Here is a 23,413-nt window from a genome sequence, read left to right on the forward strand (position 1 = left end):
ATAGTCACCGTTACCCATGACGATGTTAAAGGATTGACTCCATTAACGAGCTCGGCCATGATAATCGCTCTAGCTATTTATTGTGTAAAAATAATTCCAAAATTCGCTTCTGTTCAACAATTATCGCGATGATCGCTCTAACATACAGTATTATGAGTCACACTTGCGTGATCCAAATGTGAGGAAGCAATATAACGAACAGTAATAAACAGAGTTTGAGCAAACAATACAACACGCAGCGATAAACAAAATATGAGCAAGCAATACAATAAACAGTAATAAACAGAGTTTGAGCAAACAATACAACAGATAGCGATGAACGAAATGTGAGCGAGCAATACAACAGACAGCGATAAACAGAATGTGAGCAAGCAATACAACAAACGCCCATAAAACTACCGAAAAATTGTATGCTGATACTGAATAGATCACTTGATAAGTTCATTTTTTCAAAAAAAAAAAAAAAAAATTAAATAAATAAATAAATAAATAAATAAATAAATAAATAAATAAATAAATAAATAAAAATAAATAAATACAATACAATACAATACAATACAATACAATAAGAATTGGTAAGCTTTGCTAAATAAGAGATTATATCTTGTTATTATCGAAATCAAAGGACAAAAGGGACAAAAAATATTCTTCCATAGAAGAATGGATAGGAACTGTTCCGAGATCACCCTCCTGTTGTAAGAAGACTTACTTGTAATGTATGGCTAAGAGACAATCACACTTTGATGTCTCTTTCCTTCGCGATGACTAGAACTTCAATGCGGGTTTCCATTGGCACTTTATCTGTCACGTGGTCGAGGGACTGGCGTTTGGCGTCATCTGAAATAAATAAATAAATAAATAAATTACACTTATAGACGAACAAACATTTAAGTTTCATAGATAATCAGTGATACGTTTATCAATATTAGGTCTATATTAAAATAAAGTTTTGTGGATTACGATAATGAAAGGAAGAAAAGCGAAGAACTTCGTGGCATTAATTTCATCATTTGAGCGTCATATATTCGTATGATAAATCAAATGGATATGATTGAAAATTGAATTTGGGCTGGCGCTGGAGTGGGTTCATCCTATACAGCTGGCATTTTGTAACAGTCCATATTATTATTATTCCTTATGGATAGCCTGCTACCACACTTCCATAGCATTCTCATCTTACCACCAGGCGTAAAAGTGGATCTGAAAATGTAGGGGGAGACATGACATCACGACATCCCCTGTGCCTATCTTTGCCCATTGTAATTTTTTTAGGAAATGGAAGGATGCCATAATATGTATTTTGGAAGTGTGGGAACGGCGTTCACACCCGTTGTCCCTCATTTTAAACCCTGCTTACCACTATTCGCCTCGAAAATTTCAGCTTTTGTTACATAGTCTTCTTTTCATGTGTTATCACCTTCCATTCATTATCAACAATCTTAGAAAGAGAAGTAAGCAGAATGGCTCAGTGGTAGAGCGTTCATCCTTGGTGCAAGTGTCTCCAGGTTTGATCCCAGATCAAATGAGTTCATTATGGGTTTCTGTGAATTTCCCATTTTCTTCCACATCCTCATTCAATTAGTTCTTCCGTAATTGTAATCATTCACTTTCATTAGCTACTTGCCTTCTTTAGCCCATAGGGCATAATCAAAGTAATTAAACTAATATTTCATCTACTTATTCACTACTGTAGTTATATAAGCAGGCATAACAAGCTAAAGAACCGTTGCCATTTTGATACTTTTTGAGATAGTGACATTCTACCAACGAATGTTTCTAAACTGGTGGAATTTAATTCCATAAGTCATCAACCGAATCTATCTTTCCTAACGCAATATCCGGGAATCTGTAACTTTTTTTTGGGGGGGGGGATCTCTTGAGCCGCCATTAAATAATTCTGAATAGAGTACTTCAGGATAGACAAATCTAAGATGATAACATGTCACCTTAACTCTACTGCTATTAGTTTTAGAGATGGTACACTCCAAAGTTCATTTTCCCACACTTTCGGCTGCCTGCACCTCTGACACAAGTCGATTAGGAGAAAATGTTTGTATGGATTTTTTCTATGGCTAGGATCATCTCCTAAACGTTGTAAATGATCTTTAGAAACACCCTATATATATTTGGTAAACGCCGTATTGACTTGAGTAATTCAAACTAAACAAATACCATACTATATATTATGAATATGCTTATTGATGGGTAACTACAAGGAGAAAAAATCTACACATTTAAATCTCTAACAAAATAAATGATGACAAACTGAGTTATGTGTCCTTGAATATAACTGCCGATCACTCGCGAAAGATGCCCCCTCTGTATTGACAGTGTTGCCCTACAGTACTGTTTTCCGGTCAAAAGTCAAACACAGCTGACCACAGAACCAAAACAATCTGTTAATTCCCTGTTTTACACAGGGATGACCATGCTATCCCACCCCCTAAGGATCACGATAGACCCTCTTAATTCTCGTGACATGTGTCTCCAGTAAAGCAATGTGCTTGTCACCTCTCCCAGAGTCCTGACCTCAAACATCTCTTCCCTCGTCTTCATGTAGGACGTTGATTAACAGTTTTACACTTGATTAAATTATGTCCTTCTAATATATAGGATGGCCCAAAAGTAGGTATACACCCCTGTATTGATCAAGTATAACATTGTGGTTTATGGATTTATTTGCTTCGACTGTTCCGGGCTTAAGTGATAAGTAAAAAGACGTTAAGAACAAATAATAAAGAAACTAGATCTACCTGTTTGATAACAATAAGAAATGATAAAAAATACAACACGGGACCGTATACCTACTTTTGGGCCATCCTGCATATTTGTAGTTGCTAGATGCTTTACTCATTTTTCGCTTTCCACATAAAATTTCTATCATGAACTTTGCGTCATCCATTCTTTGTAGGTATTCCTGTATTATACTTACGTCATTAGTGGACAAACACCATGCTCGAGGATGTTCTTGGGGCTCTCCCTTTCTTTCCTCCCGCTTTTTTCTTCCACCATTTCATTCATTCTCATCATCACCATCTCATTTAGCTTACACAGCATAACAGTGGGATGTAAAACTTAATGATTGTATTTCATTTCATATATTTATGTCACGCTATCAAGAAAATGAGTCAACGTTTGAAAAGTCAGTGACATGCAATATTGTGAAAATGATATACTACGTGCATCAAGTTGTGAAAATGATATACTACGTGCATAAGTTTTAGGGAGTAAAGTGAATTTGTAGGGAATACGCTTAAACCATACTCTAGTGGTTATAGCGTTGGACTCACGTCCCGACTTCGATTCCAGGCCTGTGCTCACCAATTTTCGGCGTGCAACCAGCATCGTGTGTCAAACTGGTGAGTCATATGAATAAAAGATATGACGGCGACTAACTAAACGGCGTGACAAACATCTTGGCATTTGAAGGCGGCGCTCCAAGTCCCCTTTAAATGCTGCTAGCAAATGAGAGGCCTGCTGTTTTGCCACATTTATTTTTTACACATTCACTTCAATCTATTCTTGCCACCTGATCGCGCTGTAGTTCGTCTGCTTAGCAAAGCCATAGCCACGCCCCTTTACCACTTGGCAACGTCGCGTCAATGCTTGCGTTTTATTCGTTTAGCTGAAATGCGAAGATGTTTGTCACAGGCTTTAGGTCTAGAAAGGTCATGATACACCTGTTAGAGGCAGGACGACGCAGGGCGCCGACCATGTGTTCCTTGTTAGGATGGACGTAGTTCAGTCGATCGCTAACAGATGGCGTTGGAACGCCTCAGGTCCATAAAAGGCTGTCATGACAGTTGTTGGTTGGTTTTTAGGCTTACACTGGATATCAAGTTACATTTTGTTTCTTCATAACAATCACAGACTTAAAAAGAAATCACTAATTGATAAAGTTACTAATCTATAGTGCTGCCAAAATGTCTTGAGCCTTGGCAAAAATGTGAACTAAAGCTCACACACGTTACACACCCACCCGTTGAGTCAATAAGAGTTCAGCTGTTGCAGAGCGAGAGAGCCTTAGCGAAAGAGAGCAGAATTCCTTCAACCAATAGCAGTGCTTGGAATGGAAGACTAGATGTCAAGTCAATGCGGTATATCTATAGTAATAGTGCATGTAACACTACTGACTACATGTATGTGGTAAAATTAGTCACAATTTTACTATACAGCTCCAGAAATTAAAAAAGGAAATTATGTTGTTTTTTTAATACCCAAAAACATATAGGTAATTCTACACTGAAAGTATTACATATGAACACAATGACAATATTATTATTTTACACGCTAATACAATAAAGTTTCGATCAATTTGTTGAAACAACTGATTTCGATTTCGTTTTACATGTAGTTTTAAAAATGGCCATTCAGAAATGAACTCGCCATCGCCAAACCAATTTCAGGCTGTTTGTGCTGAAATTCAAGCTTATTGTACTATACAGTGTGCTGAATTTTCTGAGAGGTTGACAGAGAGACAGATGGTATGGTGCGGTAGACAGACATCACAATAACACCAACTCCAAAAGTATGAATTTCGAGGTGAATTTCGGATTCATGGCGTTTTCGTGTGAAGAGTGCTTGGACCTCCTGGTACAATAAATTAACCGAAAACAATGCTGTTTTCTGTTCTTTGGGTAAATACCTTCACCTTTTAAATCTATGAAAATAATCACCTCTTGTCATGGGCGCCCGAAAGGGAGGGCAGGATGGGGCCCGACCCCTTCCTGGCTCATGAAAACGTTTACGTAACATAGCAAATCACGTATGTTAAATACCAGAAATACCAGATGTAATATAGCAACCATGGAGAGATGAGCCCCTCCCTAGAAGATTTTCTTCGGGCGCCCCTGCCTCTTGCCCATTACGCGCTAACTTTGAACAATGAGATACATTGGTGAAAATAATAATTACAGGCAAGTTCTTGATCCTTTATCTCAGTGAACATTTTAATTGAAAAATAAGGAAGCATTCTTTTTCCTTTTCAATTAACTCAGAGAAGAAGATTTAGTAGGAAGAAGACTTTGAACTCAAAAGAGAATTCCCTCCCGCGTATTCTCACAAATTAATACCTTCAATTTTTTTTTCAGAATATCTGTCTTCTCTTTCTTTTGTTTTTGTTTTCTTGAAAATTCCTTCAGTTTTCCTCATTATCGACTTGCTAGTAATACGGTATGTGAAATAAAGGTAAACAAAACTAAGTTTTTGTTTCTTTCAGAAAGTCTTTGTCGGTAAATATGTTCATATTTATTTAAGTACTTTTTTTTTTTTTTAACTGTAGAAACCAACCTTAATTAGATGAACATTATTTATGCACACATAAAATAGATTAGATTGCAATAACAAGTTAATGGTATACATCACTATTATAGGGCTTATTAGGCTTAGGCATAGGATTATTAGATATAAACTTACAATAATAATAATAATAATAATAATAATAATAATAATAATAATAATAATAATAATAATAATAATAATAATAATAATAATAATAATAATAATAATAACTTTTTTAAAGTGCTGTGAACAGCTTATAGTTAGAGACGAAACTTTTTCGCAACAATTATGATATTTTGTAGCATCAATTATCACAATTTTCGCTTTTATGTCGCATTTATTTTTTAAATGTAGCACAAGTTTCTGTTTTTAATATGAAACTTGTAAACAGTATATTTTTGGTAATAAGGTGTATATCTATTTAAATGAGGATATACCTTCATTAGGTGCACATTCTAACTAATGTATTCACTGAAATATGGAAATTAATGCAAAAATTTAAACACTTCCTCTAACGTCATCCTTAGTTAAAAGATAACATGCAGCAAGACATTACCAGTTCTTCTTTTAACTTTGTTCTCCTGTCAGTAACAATCATATTATACTTGGAAAAGAATCTCTCGGCATCAACACTCGAGACTGCAACCATATTGAACGTAACGAGCTGACAGTAAAAGACCTGTGGTTAACTTTGAAACTGTTTAACAATGATACAATGTCAACTTTCTTACCCTCACTGTTGAGAACTTCAATTGGAAATACGCTTTTCAGTTATTATTAGCAGTAATTAACAATAATTTCACTTTTTTCGTTTTAATTCGCATTTATCGCAAGTAATGCCGAATTTCGCAAAAAAATCGCGATAATATAAACGCGATTTCTGCCTCGAAAACGCAAAGTTTGAGGTTCCCTGAAACATATACACATTTTTTCAACGTTTAGCACATATCGCATTAACGAAAAAGTTTCGTCTCTACTTATAGTCAGAAATACAGAACTATGTTAAAACCATTATATAATCATTTTAAACAAACCAGAAAATTTATAATATAGAATAACTATTAGAGAGTTTAAAGCCTTTGTCAGAAGGTTAATATATTAGAATTGTAAGGTTCAAACTGATATATAAAACAATTTTTTTTCTAAAAAAAAAAAAAAAGTCATTTTCATACTATACAATTAAAAGAAGTATGCAAGTTAAAGTCTCATTTAATTACCGTTTAAAAATGAATCAAAATTGCTTAAAATTGCACATCTAGCATGCAAAAATCTTGGTCACTTATTGCAATATCTTAACATAAAAAAATGGTTCTTTGAGTAAAAGATTATAACATAAAAAACACTGAGAATAAACAATAACAATAAAATCAAGATTGGTAGCTACAACCCTTATCATAAAGTTAAAACAGTTTAATTTTTGAAAGAATTGCTCTGTTATTTCTCTTAACATATGTTCATTTAAATTGTAAGAACTTTTCTCAGTACTGCACGTTTTGAATTTAATAATAATAATAATAATAATAATAATAATAATAATAATAATAATAATAATAATAATAATAATAATAATAATAATAATAATATCTATGTGCTTCAATTCTTAGCTAATGCTTGTTGTTGGCCTGAAAGGTAATACTAACTTTTGGGTAGGTTTAGTTTTTCAAGAATATAGCGTGTACTCACTAAAAGTAATAATAATAATAAAACAGCACGTTTTTGTGCCACTTTATCTTCCGTCAACCATTGCCTTCCCTTCGTATTGTTTTTGCTAATGCGTGTAATTTTCATAAAAGATACATTTATTATACTATATCTCAAGCATAACATTCATCACCTTCTTACTACATAATTCTTGAATACCGGTAACACAAGCTTTTACAGTAGCTCTGATCAACAGTATCTCTATGCTGCAGGTTCTAAAAACGAAATTAATGTAGCCTATGGAGAAATTATGATTATTAGAATTCCGCCATTGAAATGAAATTAAATCTAAGAGCTTACAGAGGGAATCTATTTTGAGATATTTTGGGGGGCTACAAATTTTCCCACATTTCCCAGATCTGAAAATTCAATAAAATTTTAAATATTTAAGAACTCCTTTAATGAATTCTTAACTTACAATTAACGATGTAACTAAGGATTTATCTTTAATAAGTAAGTATTAATCACAAAGCAAACAGAGACAGAATATCCTACATTTTCATCGTATATCCGTGTAATTCGTAAATTTAATGTGATAATGTGCTGAATTTTAAAAATGTTACGGGAATATAGTATATGTTATGTACTCCCGTATATCTTCTCTTACATTACTGATTTCAGAGTGAATAAACCCTTCTAACATCGTTCATCAACTGTAGTCTTCTTCTTCTCCTCGATCATTACCCTTCCACAATAGCATCTATAGCATCTCTTGAAACACAATTTCTTTTCAGATTGTTCTAATCATCGATTACCTTCGACAGAGTTCACTTTTTCTCTGTGATTTCCAATATCTTTTGCCAATACTTTTCCAGGAGGCACGGTGGCTCAGTGGTTGAGCGCTTAGCCCTGCTGCGTAGGGTTCCTCGTTCGATCCCCTGCCAAGTAAGTTTGTGGTGGTCAACATCGCGCTCGTGGGTTTTCTAGGGGTACTCCCGTTTCCTCCCACTTTCTCATTCCATCAATTATTCCATCATCATTCACTTGCTTTAATCATCTTCTCCCTTAGGCTAACAGGCGTAATCGTGGGACGTTAAGCTCAAAGATTTTATTTTACTTCATTTGGCTACATTTCAATTTCAAGGTACAGGGACTCAGTGGTAGAACATTCACCTCTGTTACCTGGGGTCCCTGGTCCGACCCCAGCTTGCGCCAAGTGGGCTTTATGGTGGACAAACACCGTGTGGGGGGGGGTTCTTCCGTTTCTTCCCACATTATTCATTCCACCATCAAGGGCGCCGATCCTGGGGGGTCCCAAGGGGCCTGGGCCCCCCAAAGCTCATGTGGGCCCCTTATTGTATTTAAGAATATGCAATATTTGACATAATTTGAATTCAATTTGTCTTAAAATCCTCATATATGCCTTTTGCATCTTAATGTCCTCCCCCCAAAATTTACAGAGAAATCTGCACCCTTGTCCACCATTGCATTAATTTTTCATTATTACCGTCTCCTTTAGGCTAGCCAGCATAACTGTGGGGCGTAAAACTGAAAATTTCATTTTTTTTTTATTTCAAGTAACTAGTTCTCCTCATTATTCTCTATACTTATACGTGTTTCGAAATCGCCGATCTTTCATAATCCCGACGTTTTTTTCTAATTATAATATAATCACGAGACAATGAGCTTTTATCTTTCCTCCTGAGTCACAAAATAGATACCTTCTCTTCTTCCTAACTTGTTTTCCCATTTTCTTCATTTTCTATTTCCTATTTACATACAAGAACTTCATTAATAATAGTGCAAACACGAAAAACTTGCAACCAGTGCTATTTCCCTCTTTCCTACTTCTTTGCTGAACTAGAATAAGACCTCGTTGAATTGAGTCCTGTGACGCAGCAACTTGCTTAGAACTCAACATAATCTCCAAATAGTGACAAATCATGCACATTTGTGTCAAATCTTCATTCCAAGTTAAGCACCTGATCCAGTAAATTGCAATTGAAATGTAATTTATAAATAATCTGATAATTTTTCCTTAATTCCTTCAAAATTAAATGAAATGAAATCTTTAACCCTTTGACTACTAACGGGACACTTGTGTCTCATAAGAATAATGCAAACACTGTTGAGATTTTTTTTTTCAATTGTAAAATTTCCATGGTACTGTCCCATCGCTTCAACTCTAACCATGAAAATGTTTAGTCTCAAAAACTGTGTGCAGATGTCAGGAATTTCGAACATTAAAGGAGTCATGTGTGTATATATAAAAAACAATCTTCATATTGACAAAAGAAATTGGTAGTCTAAGGGTTAAGTTCTACGTCCCACGTTTATGCCGGCTAGGCTAAAGGAGACGGCGATAGTGATGAGCGCAAGAGTCTTGGTCTTGCAGTTTTTGCAAGAGTCTTGCATGCAAGACCAAGACCAAGACCAAGACCAAGACCAAGACCAAGACCAGGAATCCCGATGCAAGACCAAGACCAAGACCAAGGGGTGCAAGACCAAGACCAAGACCAAGACCATACCTGCAAGACCAAGACCAAGACCAAGACTCTTGCGCAAGAGTCTTGCACAAGTACGGTACTACTTGATTTTTTATAGAATGTAAAAAGGAAGGGGAAAATCATTACATCTTTCACGTGAACTTCTTGGCTCCAGTAAAAATACCGCCGGAGTAAATGTGTTCCCAGTAGTTTATGCAATTCATGTGAGTCGATCTGCTCCTGTAACATATAGCTACAGTATGTCGTTTTTTGAATCGGTTGTTCACGAGACGACCGAGAGCATAATTCTATGAATTGTTACAAGTTATAATAACTTCAGTGTCTGATTGACTTTGGTCATCATTTGATCATTCATGACGGCTCATGATTTGATTTTGGGAAACCATACGAAGAATAGTTGTGTCCATAAGAAGTGGATAAGCAAAAATAAACTAGAGCATGTTATGAACACGGTAGCTCAGTGGCAGAGCGATCACCTCTGGTACATGGGGCCCTGGTTCGATCGCAGCTTGCGGTATGTGAGCTTCTTTGGTGAACAAACACCCTGTGCGTGGGTTTTCCCGTTTCCTCGTACTTTCTTCATTCCACCATTTCTCATCATCACTGTTTTCCTTAGCCTCAGTGTAATAATCGTTGGACGTTAAAGAGGATATTTCATTTCATTTCAAAACATATTAGTGGTTTTCTTCTTCCAAAACTAAAGAAACGTAGTATTGAACATCGGCAATTCCGTACACCATAGGTGCCGACTACATGGGTATGGCCTTGGCTCTGAGGTTCAAGCATTATTAATATTGAAATAACATTTTCATGACATTGACAAAAACTTAGCGCATGTGACCGCAAGTTTGATTTCATAGGTGGATGCTTATACGTTGAATAATTGTTTATCAATATAACTTATAGCTCCCTTAGGTATACGGCATATCTAGGATTCAACGATATAACATTATACAACAATAAATAATCTATATTCACAACTGAGAGTGATTTCGTACTTATTTCAAATAACTTGAAATTTGATGCCGTTATTATGTATTTCTAATGTGGGTCAAAAGAATTTATATAAATTGAGTTTACACAAAAGACATAGACAGTTGAGTCCTTTTCAGTTTTCCCTCAAATTATTCTAAAATATTGGGGCCGCGGTGGCTCAGTGGTAGAGCGTTCAGCTCTGGTGTTTGGGGTCCCGCGTTCGATCCCAGCCTCCGCCAAGTGAACTTTGTGCTGGACAAACACCGTGTGCGTGGGTTTCCTCGGGGTTCTCCCGTTTCCTCCCACTTTCTTCAATCCAGCATTTTATTCATTTTTCATAATCACCGTCTCCTTTAGCCTAGCTGGCATAATCGTGGGACGTAAAACTCACAAATTTAATTTAATTTCATATTCTAAAATATTAAGAGGTTTAATTATTATTATTTTAATTTTTTCTCTCTTTTTGGTCAATATTGCAAAACATATCATCATCGTCATAATAATAGCTATTCTGCCATTATTGGCAGGTCACTTGCTGCAGCTGAGAAGCTTCGATGACTGGTCCTCAGCTAGTCTCTTCGTCTTAACGTAACACTTTTCTGTCTTAATATCTTTCTTCAACTACAATCTCCTTCGCTCCCTCCCTCTAGTACATCCCTCATAATACAGTTCCTCCTCAGCCAATGTCCTCCTCTTAATTACATCTAAAATTCTTCTTTTCTCCCTTACTGCTACAATTTCTAAAACCTTCGCATTCGTTTTCCGTTCAACCCAGCTGATTCTCTCCTTTTTTCTCCATGCCCACATTTCGAAAGTCTAATTGTTTCATCGTTTTTGCGTAATGTCCTTGTTTCTGCCCCATACAGTACATATTAGAATCAGTAAAACAAAATTTCAATATTTAATTGGGAGTTTGTTTAATACAAAGATGAGCTAATCGTGGTTGGAAAGAAAAAAAAATCTGACGCCTTTAGAGTGTAAAAATAATTTTGCAATTTATGGTATTTCAGTAATCTGATGCGTCTCACTGTCAGGGGTAGCCTCCCCAGTTTGGGAACCAGTGGAGTATTGGATCTGTTAAAACATATAAAAATATTACGAAATGTTGTGATTTATCTTATAAGTAGTGAAGCGTGATCACCCATTGAAAAAAAAAATAAGTAAAGGTAATCGCCTATGTTGTACAGTATCATCACACTTACACGAAGGTAAAATATATTACATTTAGAAACATACATTGTATTTCCCTCACTATTGACGCAATGTAGGATTTATTATCCCTTATATCCAGAGTAAAATTTACTTATGAAAATCATAGATTTCTTAAAAGCAAAACTTGCAAGACTCTTGCAAGCAAGACCAAGACTGGGTGTGCAAGACCAAGACCAAGACCAAGACTAAGTGTGCAAGACCAAGACCAAGACCAAGACCGAGGGTTCCAGTGCAAGACCAAGACCAAGACCGCATGTGCAAGACCAAGACCAAGACCAAGACCACCCGGGTCTTGGTCTTGGTCTTGCATTTGCTCATCACTAGACGGCGATGATGAGAAATGAATGAAAGTGATGAACGAAGAAAGTGAAGGAAACGGGAGAACTCTGAGAAAATCCAGTGTTTGTCTACTACAAAGTTCTCTTGGCGCAAACAGGGATCGAACCAAGGACCTCATGACCATGGGGGGGGGGGGGAGAAGATGATGAAAATCAGTGACTATCCCGGTTAAACTGAGATGTCTGGGAGATTTAGGGATTGGTATTCCAGGAGAGTGACGTCAAAGTATAAACAAAATGGAATAGTTCTGTTCTCAGTAATTTTACGACGATACAAAACGCAGTTTAAAAATAGTTCACAAAGAAAAAAAAACTAGTAGTATAACTGATTATTATCAATAAATTTTAATAATAAGCTGGCTTACAACTATATTTACTATTATTGTCGAGTAATTTTATCAATAAACTCAAAGGTATTCCCTTTTACTCCTTTACATTCTTATAGTAGGTCGTTCAAAAATGATATTTAGCGTCAAATTCTCACTGACAACTGTATTTTCAAATGTAAGATAGGAATCTGTATTTATATAGGGATAGAAGTAAAATAGATAAAAAAAAAATCATTCGTATAAAGACAGGATGACTTCTTTATTCAAATGATGGCATCAAAATTAAATTTGGATATGGGTATTCTGGACAAAAGTTGGAAAAAATGAAATCTTTAGTTTTACTTCCCACAATTATGCCGGATAGGCTAAAGGAGGCAGTGATGATGAGAAATGAATGAAATGGTGGAATGAAGAAAGCAGGAGGAAACGGGAGAACCCCGAGAAACCCACGTTCATAGTGTTTGTCCACCATAAAGCTCATTTGGTGAGAGCTGGGATCGAACCAAGGACCCCATGCACCAGAGGTGAACTCTTTACCACTGAACCACCACGGCCCTCAGAAAAGTTGGAATCGCAACCAACAACTGAAGAAGAAGCAAAGATTTAATAGGTGTATTCTGTGGATGTATATTATTGAGTGTAGATATCCCTACCATGGTCTTGAAAATGCTGACAGTTGTAAGCGAAAATTCTACGCTCAATGTTATTGTTTGAACGATCTATAAGAATTTATAGGAGTAAAAGTGAGTACCTTTGAGCTCATTGATAAATATTATAAGTATTGGAATTGTAAGAAATCTGTATATGCTATAGTGTGTTTATTATTTATTTAGAAAAAAGTCTCCTTTTCCATATAATCCGAGGTAGCTTCAGTCTCATTCAACTCGAATTATCGATAGTTTGCTGTACCTTGGTATTACAAGACAGTGGCGTATTTAGGTTTCTATCGGGCTCAACCTGCCCGAAATAAATGTGTTAGTTTTTCGTATTCCACGTACAACAATAATCCTTCTTACCATTTCTAAGAATTTCATTGACTTTCCATTTTCTTATGCTCTTTATTCAGAAATAATACGTTATTTGTCAAATTTCATTCCATGTAAGAACTGCGTTCTTTTTTCCTTTCCTTGGTCCGTTCTTCCCTTCTGTTTCTTTTTCTTAGCTGTTACTTTCTTTCGTTTCTCTTATCATACTTTTGACCGTTGTTAGTTGTGATTCAAGTCGACCGTCGTCAGTTCAGTCCGAAACTAAGAGGAGCTAATAAGCGAAACTCATGTTCGCCGTGTTCCACACCAACTTGCACGGATATCCACATAACGGGACTTTAGTTATTATAGCAAAAGAATACAGTATTTACATCGTTTAGTTATAAAGAAAGGTAAATGTTTTGAATTAAAGAAAAGCAAGAGGAGGGAATAAATAGTCCGGGAAATAAGGTAGGCCAAGCGGATGCTTCTTTTTTTTTTTTTTTTTTTTCTATGAGTAGGATAAAAGGTTAGATTCAATGCTAAAGATTCACCAGCTTGTAATTCTTGCCATTAAAATTGCAGTTAGTACATTTCAGCTTCAAGTTGTCTCAAGATTTTCTTTCAGGTAAAAACGCGCACACATAAAATTTAATATCTCCATTATTTTCTGAAATGAAATGAGTTAAGTTAAAATGAGATTACCAATATTTAATGTGTTTCGCAGGAGAGCCATTTCAGATTTGCCTGGGGGCGGGATAAGATCCTCCCCTGACATACTAGTTTCACGTTTTTTTCTTTTCGAGTATGTTAGTAGACAATCGATTAAAATACGGTGTATATTTAATTCTCAAACTCAAGGGAAATTGCCCCCCCCCTGCTTCCTCGTGTTGTGCATAGCCCCCCGAAACAAAATCCTAAATACACCACTGCAAGAATCTCTCCTAGTAGCAAAAATCAACTAAGGAGTGACGCACTTAGAATTTTTCTTGAACTTTTTTTGATTTAAAAATGTGAATCTAGGAACAAGAAGAGACCGAAGATCATGGAACCATTTTCCTGTTCTTCTAGAGAATGATTACAAGGTTTGTTATACGAGGAGTCAGTCGTTCCAGATATTTGTTTTCCTTCTGACACTTGCTGTCAGGTGTACAAATACGACATCTTTCTTCCTCCACGTCAGTTTGTGAACTTCGAAAGAACAATTCAATTGTTGCTCTACTAGCAGTGCAGAAGAGTTTCATCAGTATGTTGTGTGTGTGTGTGTGTGGCTGTCGAATAGTTTTGTTGTCTTCCTTTTTCTTGATTTTTTAAAAAATATTTTTTCTTCAGAGAACGTGTTACAAGTGGCAGTATCAGCAGATCAACTGTCACAAACCGGAATCAAGCTGTCGATTGCAGACATCTTTTATGTCAGGTTTCCTTTGATAAGACTCCGAGATAGATGCTACAGAAATATAACATAACTTGATTGTCTGGCACACAAGTCCATATTCTGTTCATCTACAAATATACAGGTTTTGTCCCAAATGTTCTTCTTCTTATGAAGGTGACGTGAGACGTTCGCGTTGGAGACTTGACTGTGTGTCTTCGTTCAGGGCATTGCCGTCAAGTCTTCTATGTTGAAGCGTTTTCTTTTATTGGTTTTAAACTGCTTGTTGCAGGTGTCAGATGATAACGTGTGGAAATCTTGTAGGTGTTGTCGTGTATGATCTGATTAATGTCCGTAAAAGACAAAGAAAGAAAAAAAGTATTTGTTTCGTAACACAAAAAGTCAATAACCGCCTAGCTCAGAAGATATTCTATTTTCCATAGTAAAAGTAGTAACTGAGTACGATTGTATTTTGAATTTTAATTATGCATGAGAATCTATCCTCTTTATATTATTTTGTTGATGCGTCACATAATTAACAAAGTTTAAAATTTGAGAGTTAATTTTAAATTATTATATTTCTATCTGATTAATCATTGTGTATACTCACCTCTTGCAAGTGTCATAATGAGAGGGGCCGCGGTGGCTCAGTGGTAGAGCGTTCACCTCTGGTGCTAGGGGTCTCGGGTTCAAACCCTGCTCCCGCCAAGTGAACTTTGTGGTGGACAAACACCGTGTGCGTGGGTTTTCTCGGGGTTCTCCCGTTTCCTCCCACTTTCTTCATTCCACCATTTCATTCATTACTCATTATCACCGTCTCCTTTAGCCTAACCGGCATAACCGTGGGACGTAAAACTCAAAATTTTATTTCATTTTTTTCATAATGAGAGGCATGATGGTGATATATATATAGCAATCCGTTTCACGTCGATCGTGCATAGCTTCAGGTCTCCCCTTTAGTTTGGCAGGTATCGCGTGTGCTTTTGCTGTACGTGGTCTCCCGGTTCGATTCCCGATGGGCAAGCACAAAAACTTATTTTTACAATAATTCACTTGCATTAATCTTCTGTCTCGTTTAGTCTAAAGGGCATAATCGTGGGACGTTAAACTAAATAATTTCTTTTTTTCACATAGCTTGAATTTTCATTTTGTCAAAAATATTCTACATAAATTTTCTGCTACATTGAGAGTTTACAATTTTAATATTGTTTTATTCCTTTCGATGTGACTTATAGATTAACTAGCCTTTAGCTAGCTGGGGGCTCCGCCCACAGACCCCCGCGTTTGCTCCGCCTACGGGCTCGCACCTCTTTAACCCACAATTCTATCAAATTCTTTTTTTCTTTTTTGTATTTCAACTATCTAAAAGATAAGATTTTGTATCCCCAGAAAAGGCCTATTTAAATAACATGGGAATTTTTTAAATCGCCCTTTAAGACTCCTTAGAAACTAAAAATATTCACTTTTGGCAATTTTCCTGTGGGTAAGCTCCGAAAAGATACAATCATGTCAAATTTAATCATTGTAGCCCTACAGGAAGTGCTTAATAATTTTGGAGCGTAAAAGGTGTCCCATATAAATAACATAGGGAAGATTTTTCAGTTGGCCATAAAACCATTCTAAAGTTGGAAATTTTTATTTTAAGTGATTTTGTTTAAATAATTTTATAGCAAACCTACAAGCGCACCGAATTTCAAGTTTTATTCCAATTTCAAGTACCTAAAACATTATATTATAAGTCCAAAAATATGCTCATTTAAATAACACGAGGAACTTCTTCATTCCCCTTTAGATCCCTAAAATTTAAAAATATTTACATTTGGCAACTTTTCTGTTGGTTAGTTCTAGAAATCTACAATCATGTCAAATTTCAACTTTCCACGTTAACCGGAAGTACTTGTTTAATTTATGTCAGTTCATGTAGTTTAATATGTCTATCTTTGGACACATTTTATTATTATATGCTAAGTAACAGACTGTTTCTACCGATCCACTTACAGAGTTATTGTATAATGAATTATTTTGTTAATGTTTACTTTTGTTTCAAATTTTAAAATAGGCCTATTCATTGAATTAAAGGGTATGTTTATTTTATTATTTGTTATACCGACATTTTGTCAATCTCTACTTCTTTGTTAATTACAGTGCTCTACAATGATTTTGACCTGAGAAATAAAAAAAATGTAGTTAGTTTTCCTCTATCACGTACAGTTTTCTTAAACTAGAGCGGAGGGGGAGAGGAAAATAACCGTATAAATGTATATTTCGGAAGAAGTACTGATTATAATTACAAATATAAAAATATACTTTCAATGCCATAGCCTTCTGATTATCTTTGAATTTGAAATAAAAGACTTGCAGTTACTTATTCTGCTAACATTGAAAAAATATGTACTGTATCTGGTAGCACTGAATGATATCACAACGCGTTACACGTTGGGAACGCAATAACAGCGCTGTGTAAGCTGTGATTGCGAGAACTATAATGCAGAGGAATAGAGGCTTTTCATTGATTCCAACAAAAAAAAAGTTTGAACGGTCTGCTTCTTCACAACAGCAACCAACAACCCTCTGTATACCCATTATACATTCTGTACATTTAAAGGAGATTTACGAAAATATATGGAAATGTTTAAAAAAAAAAATAAAATAAAATAGGAGGATCATCAGTGGTTATTGTGCGGCGATCTGAAGGTGATATGTATGCTTCTTGGACAGCAGTAAGGGTGCGCCAAATATCCATGCCACATTTTGCGAATGGAACAGCAGAGAACGCAATAAACACTGGACTCAAATTGATTGTCAGCGAAAGCCGCAATATATGAAGTAAAAATTTGATCTGCCTCGTAGACCTTTCGCAAGTCATATTACCACCTTGCATATTAAACTACACCTATTGAAACAATTTGTCAAAGGTCTGAATAAAGATGGGCAGTGCTTCCAGTGTCTAGTGACAAAATTCCCAGAACTTTCAAGTGCTAAGTTTAAAGAAGGAATATTTATTGGTCCTCACATCAGTCAGATTTTGAACATTGTATGACAAGTGTTGAAAAGGAAGCATGAAGTACATTCGGGGACGTGTCACGATTTTCTCGGGAACAACAGAAACGAAAATTACAAGTACATTGTGTCTAATATGCTCCAGAAGTTTAAAAGCTTAGGGTACAAAATGAGTCTTAAGATTTATTTTTTAATCCACATTTAGACAACTTTCCTTCTAACTTCGGTGATTAAAGTGAAGAACATTATGAAAGATCAACGCAGGACATCAAGGCAATTGAATTCCATTATCAGGGACGTTGGAGAACAACAATGTTGGCGGATTACTGTTGGAACGTTAGTACGTGAAGATTCACAAACTACCCACAAAAGGAAGTCTAGTTTTAGGAGCTTCCGAGTGAAAAAAACAGGGACAAAAATTAGGTAAATTGTTTATCAATGACATTCAGCGATAAACGCTAGTTGTCGCCTGGGGCAAAAACGCGCCTTAGCGCCCCCCTGACCAACCAAAACAAAACACTCTCCCTAATATTTGCCCAATTTGGGCCCTCCCAATCATGAGCCCGGGGCCCAAGCCCCGTTTGGCGCCCTAGTTACGCCACTGATGACCTTAATTATTTAGAATATCGATGTTCAGATTAGTTCTGACGCAAAATAATGTTCCTTTGTTAGAAATATAAAGTCATAATGTTACCCTATATTAGCAGCGTTGCTGTGTAAATAGCACAATTTACGCAATCATGTTTTTCGATTTATGAAAAAACCTGACGTGATGGGGGGAAACTAATTTCATTTTCGTAATTAGCAACCTCAAATTATATAAAATCAGGTGTCAAATCGAAAACAGCTTTCAAAAAGTTTCATTTTGTAGAGCAGTGTTATCTTTTGCTTATGTGTAATTAAATTCATAATTAATTTTGTTTATTAATGTTTCTAGTGATATGCTATAATATTCTTTATCTGCACTTAGAATTCTCAAAATTGACTTTCTAGTAGATATAAATAATATTTAAACTTTCGTGACCAAAATTCAGAATTGTTGTACGTACTCTTATGTAAATTGACTTCATCTGTTACTTTTTTTCTTCAGATGAATTCACAAAAAGAAAGTATGATATACATTGAGTCGTCGTCGTACAAGAAGTAACAAACAAATTATTTCGGAAATAATCTTGTTTAATTTTTGGCATAAGAATTTTCATGACCATGATGTATTTGTAAAATATCTTTCTTCCGGAATCCAGGTGACGTTTGTTGTATCAAAACATGTCGGATGTATTTTTATTTTGCTATCATTAAACCAAGTAAGCTGTTCATAATATTTATTGCACAAAATGAGTCCTGAAGATAGCGTGGCCATCTTGTGTTCTTTAACATTGATTCGAGCAAAAGTAATAACTACAATTAATTGATATGGAATGATAAGTTACATTCAGTATATTGGTCATATGGAATATTTAGACTGCAATTTTGATTAGTAAATGGTACTGGAATTTGACTATTACAAATATAGGTAGGTACATGTGTATATTCTTCGCTATTTGCTCAAAATACTTTTAAGATATTGATTATCAGAGAAATCTACTTGTTATTTACTTAATGGTATATTGAGTTTTGTCAAATGTCTGATGAACAAGTAACTGCTAAAAATTGTAAGTCTGAGATAATATGGTTTACAACTGAGATGAAATGTGCAGGGTGTTTCAAAACAACACCGACAACTTTTTGGAGGTTATTCCCGACACCAAGATAAGACAAAAAGTATAGACCTACCTGGGTGAACAAATGCTTCCTTTCGGAGTTATAGGCTACCGAAAACATGAAAAAACGAACTTTAAAAGGTCCATAGCTCCAAAATTATGGGACCTACCGTAGTCCGGTCAAGACTTAACTTAGGAACTAATACGTGCCCTATCCAAAAATACATGTTTCAGAATCCTCCTGTATTCACGCAACAATTTTTATAGAGGGAGTTTGGTTACAGGCATATAATTTGAAGTACTCACCAACTACCTCTATAAAAATTGTTGTGGAAGTACCGCAGGATTCTAAACATGGATATTTGAATAGGACATATACTAGTTCCTAAGTGAAGTCTTAACTTGACTAAGTCAGGTCCCATAGTTTTGGAGCTATGGACCTTTATAGTTCATTTTTTTTTTTCATATTTTCGGCAGCCTATAGCTCCGAAAGGTAGCATTTGTGCACCCAGGTTGGGCTATACTTTTTGTCTTATTTTAGTGTCAGGAATCACCTCCCAAACGTTGTCAGTGTTGTTTGGAAACATCCTGACATATTTGTAATGCGTCATTAATTGCATTGATTTTAAGGTCTCATTGGATATTTTAGTTGTGCTACGCAACTATTTCAAATAATTTTTACACTTATTTGAGATAAATGAGTGACGAAGTTGTTATTTACATCTGGGGATTGAAGTTGCTCTTTTATTGGTATTTAGTACAACGTATCTATTTGTACAGTAGACATCTGATTTACAGGATCATTCCTTTCTCACTTTCTAGCGAGTCCGGTTACTCACTTTCTTCCGAGGGCCACACCGTCGTGGTTTCGAATTCACAATCTAGATACTGTCCAAAAAGTAGATCGGGACAGAATAATTCGTTAGTTAATCCCTTCGACCTTACATGAAAACTCGTCTATGTGAGGAAGAAGAGAGTGGAACAACTGATCACATTGTAGCATGAGTAAATAATACATATATTAATTCAACGTATTAGTACTCTTGATTGTAAAAGTAATGAGGGTGTTTCTCCTGATCTTAGTTTGATATTTCATTTAAACTTATACGTAAATAATTTATATCGTCAAACCCGTATAGGAAAGAGACCTATTTTAGCAGAATTTAAAGGGAGAAAATTTGTTTGTTGAAGTTTAGGTCCCTTTTCAGCACCGAGGCTCGGTGAGTTTAATGCGTTCAATATAAACCCATCGGGAATCATACCCGGAGCTCTGTGCATCAAAGACGAGCTCATTAGCAAGTAAACCAGCGGGAAGCACGAGAAGGAAATTTACATCTCTATTAACTTTTAGATAACCTTAGAGGAGACCTTTTTATGTGTTCTTTGTTAAGACATCACTTTTCACTTTATATCTGTGACATAATTGCATTCTGATCCTACATACCATCTGTTCACGGGGACATCTTTTGAACGTCTCACAAATCCCATAGCTGTCCTGAAACACCTAGGCCTGCAGTAGGAATTTTAAGTATACTAGTACATGCATAGAATTTTCCTGGATTTTAATGGGACGTGACCTTGTTACGGAACAAAATTGGGATATTCTGTGATTATTCTATTAAATAACTCAGAAATGTCCAACAGGCAGGAAATTTCGGTTTTGAAACATCTGGATTTTCCTAGACTTTCCCCTGGTAAAAATGTCGTGTCGATATTCCGGGGCTGACTTTACCCCATGTCTAGGGGACATCTCTGTGTATGTATTGTTTCTGTCAGGATATGTAGACGATGAATTTGAGTATCGCTTTATCTGTCGCATAGAGTGGGGGCAGAAGATAAATAGTAAAGTGAGTTGAGAGCAGACAAGTTATGAATTGAGTTAAAACTGCTAGGTTAGCAACTACTCTACAACTTCAGAAACCTGAAAGTTCATTGACGGAGAGACAAAAAATTACTTGAGGATCGTGTTCTTGCGAACCCAAAACAGTTAAGGTTGTTACCAATTATCCAGAAAAAATCTTATACCGTATTATCTTCTCATCTTTTTGTCTCCTTAATTGTATAATGTCTTCTCATCTTCTTGTCTTCTTAATTTTATGTCTTTTCATCCTTTGTCTCCTTAATTTTATATTATCTTTTCATCTTATGTCTCCTTAATTTTATATTATCTTCCCATCTTATGTCTCCTTAATTTTATATTATCTTCCCTTTTTGTCTCTTTAATTTTATATTATCTTCTCATCTTATGCCTTCTTAATTTTATATTATCTTCCCATCTTATGTCTCCTTAATTTTATATTATCTTCCCTTTTCTGTCTCTTTAATTTTATATTATCTTCTCATCTTTTGGCTCATTAATTTTATATTATCTTCTCATCTTATGCCTCCTTAATTTTATAATATCTTCCCATCTTATGTCTCCTTAATTGTATATTATCTTCCCTTTTTTGTCTCTTTAATTTTATATTATCTTCTCATCTTTTGGCTCATTAATTTTATATTATCTTCCTATATCTCCTTAATTTTATGTCTTCTCATCTTTTTTCTCCTTAATTTTATATTATCTTCTTATTTTTAGTCTCTTTAACTAGAACTCTATATAGATAGTAACTACGAAAATTACTATATAGATAGTAACTTTTTTAATGTATAATATATATAATATCGTTTTTATTATTAATTTTAAACAAATAATCCCATTTTGTGTTGTAAGCTGTAATTGCAGTTCTACTAAATTCAACATGATAAAATAAGCTTTCCATTTACGGAAGAATGGACGAAATTAAACCATTTTTGTATGAATTAAAAAAATATATAACTAATGATATCCTTTTTCTGTGTACGAAGGGTTCCCCTGGGCAATAATTTTGAAGCATTCGTTATGCCTAATTTAAAACTTCGCTTGTAACAATTTAATTTGTTATTGATTTGCAGGAACATATTCAAATTGAGCTGAAACGCAATTCATTTATGTAATGTCTATTAGAGTAATTTAAAATATTATTGGATTGAGTAAAACTGTGATAAATCTCTGGAAAGAATACATCATCAATACTCTATATGCTTTAAATTTAATTGAACATGGCTTTCTCTCTGTATATGAGACAGTTTAGGCTTTATACAAAATTTTAGTCACATTTTCAGGAGGCAAAAAATACAGCCTCTAGGTATTGTAACTACTCATTTTAAAAAGTTGCCCAACAGCAAAATATTGCAAATCATTTAATATAATTTTCCATTTGTTACTTTTCTCATCTCTCTCTCTCTCTCTCTCTCTCTTTCTACCTACCTACCTATTTCTCTCTTTCGCTTTTATAAATATATCGCAATTAGAATTTTCATATATCAATCGCGTGACAATGCTTTGTAATAACAGCTTAAATATTTTATTAAAACATTAGAGAGAAATTAACTGTAACGATTCATCGCACTTTGGTAATAGTATATAATGTAATGATGCATGGGTATATTCAGATAGCATTAAAATAGTTAAAAAAAATTATCTAGGATATTAGAAAATTTTCTTCTTCTTCTTCTTCTTTCTCTCTCTCTCTTTTATAGTAAAATAAATCAATAAATAAGCAAATGTGTGAAATAGGTGCATTTATTACTTCGCTAAAAAAAGATAGTACTACACTGAGAAAAATCCGTTATCCGAACACTGGTATATTGTACAAATATACGGATTTCATAAGTTTACTACGGAAATCTATCTTATATCTATACATTATCCATGCTTATGCTGCTTACGTACTGCCCTTTTCCCACTTAGATGTTACATCATGCCGTAGCAGGATGTCTGACATCTAATCGTCTTTCGTATATTGCACACGTACAGTATACGTATGTTACATATGTCAAGTATATGTTATATACGTCCATTTGTATGTGAGATCCTTAATTCTTACGTTTAGCTAACAATAGTTTTTTTAAAATCCTTTTTAATTATTTTAACCACTGTAAAATTAATCTTTTACATGTTTTGAAATTACTTTCATCTTTGATTCGTAGTGGGAGTTTATTATAGATCTTTGGAGCTCTGTAATATGTTTGGTAATGAGTTATAGATTTACTCGTTGCTTTAATTTCTAAAT

The 23,413-nt window shown here is 35.0% G+C and overlaps 1 protein-coding gene across 3 annotated transcripts in view; it reads right to left on the reverse strand.

Moving 5' to 3' along the window:
* Positions 1–23,413, reverse strand: part of LOC145660640 (uncharacterized) — a 218,235-nt gene that overhangs the window by 88,525 nt on the left and 106,297 nt on the right. For all 3 annotated transcript variants that reach the window (XM_081725931.1, XM_081725932.1, XM_081725935.1), the window contains exon 2: positions 710–837. The gene's annotated coding sequence lies outside the window, so the exon portion shown is untranslated. The remainder of the gene's footprint in view (positions 1–709; positions 838–23,413) is intronic.

The sequence above is a fragment of the Thermobia domestica genome, chromosome 9 (assembly GCF_964235325.1).
Source record: "Thermobia domestica chromosome 9, izTheDome1.hap1.1, whole genome shotgun sequence".
NCBI classification, from domain to species: domain Eukaryota; kingdom Metazoa; phylum Arthropoda; class Insecta; order Zygentoma; family Lepismatidae; genus Thermobia; species Thermobia domestica.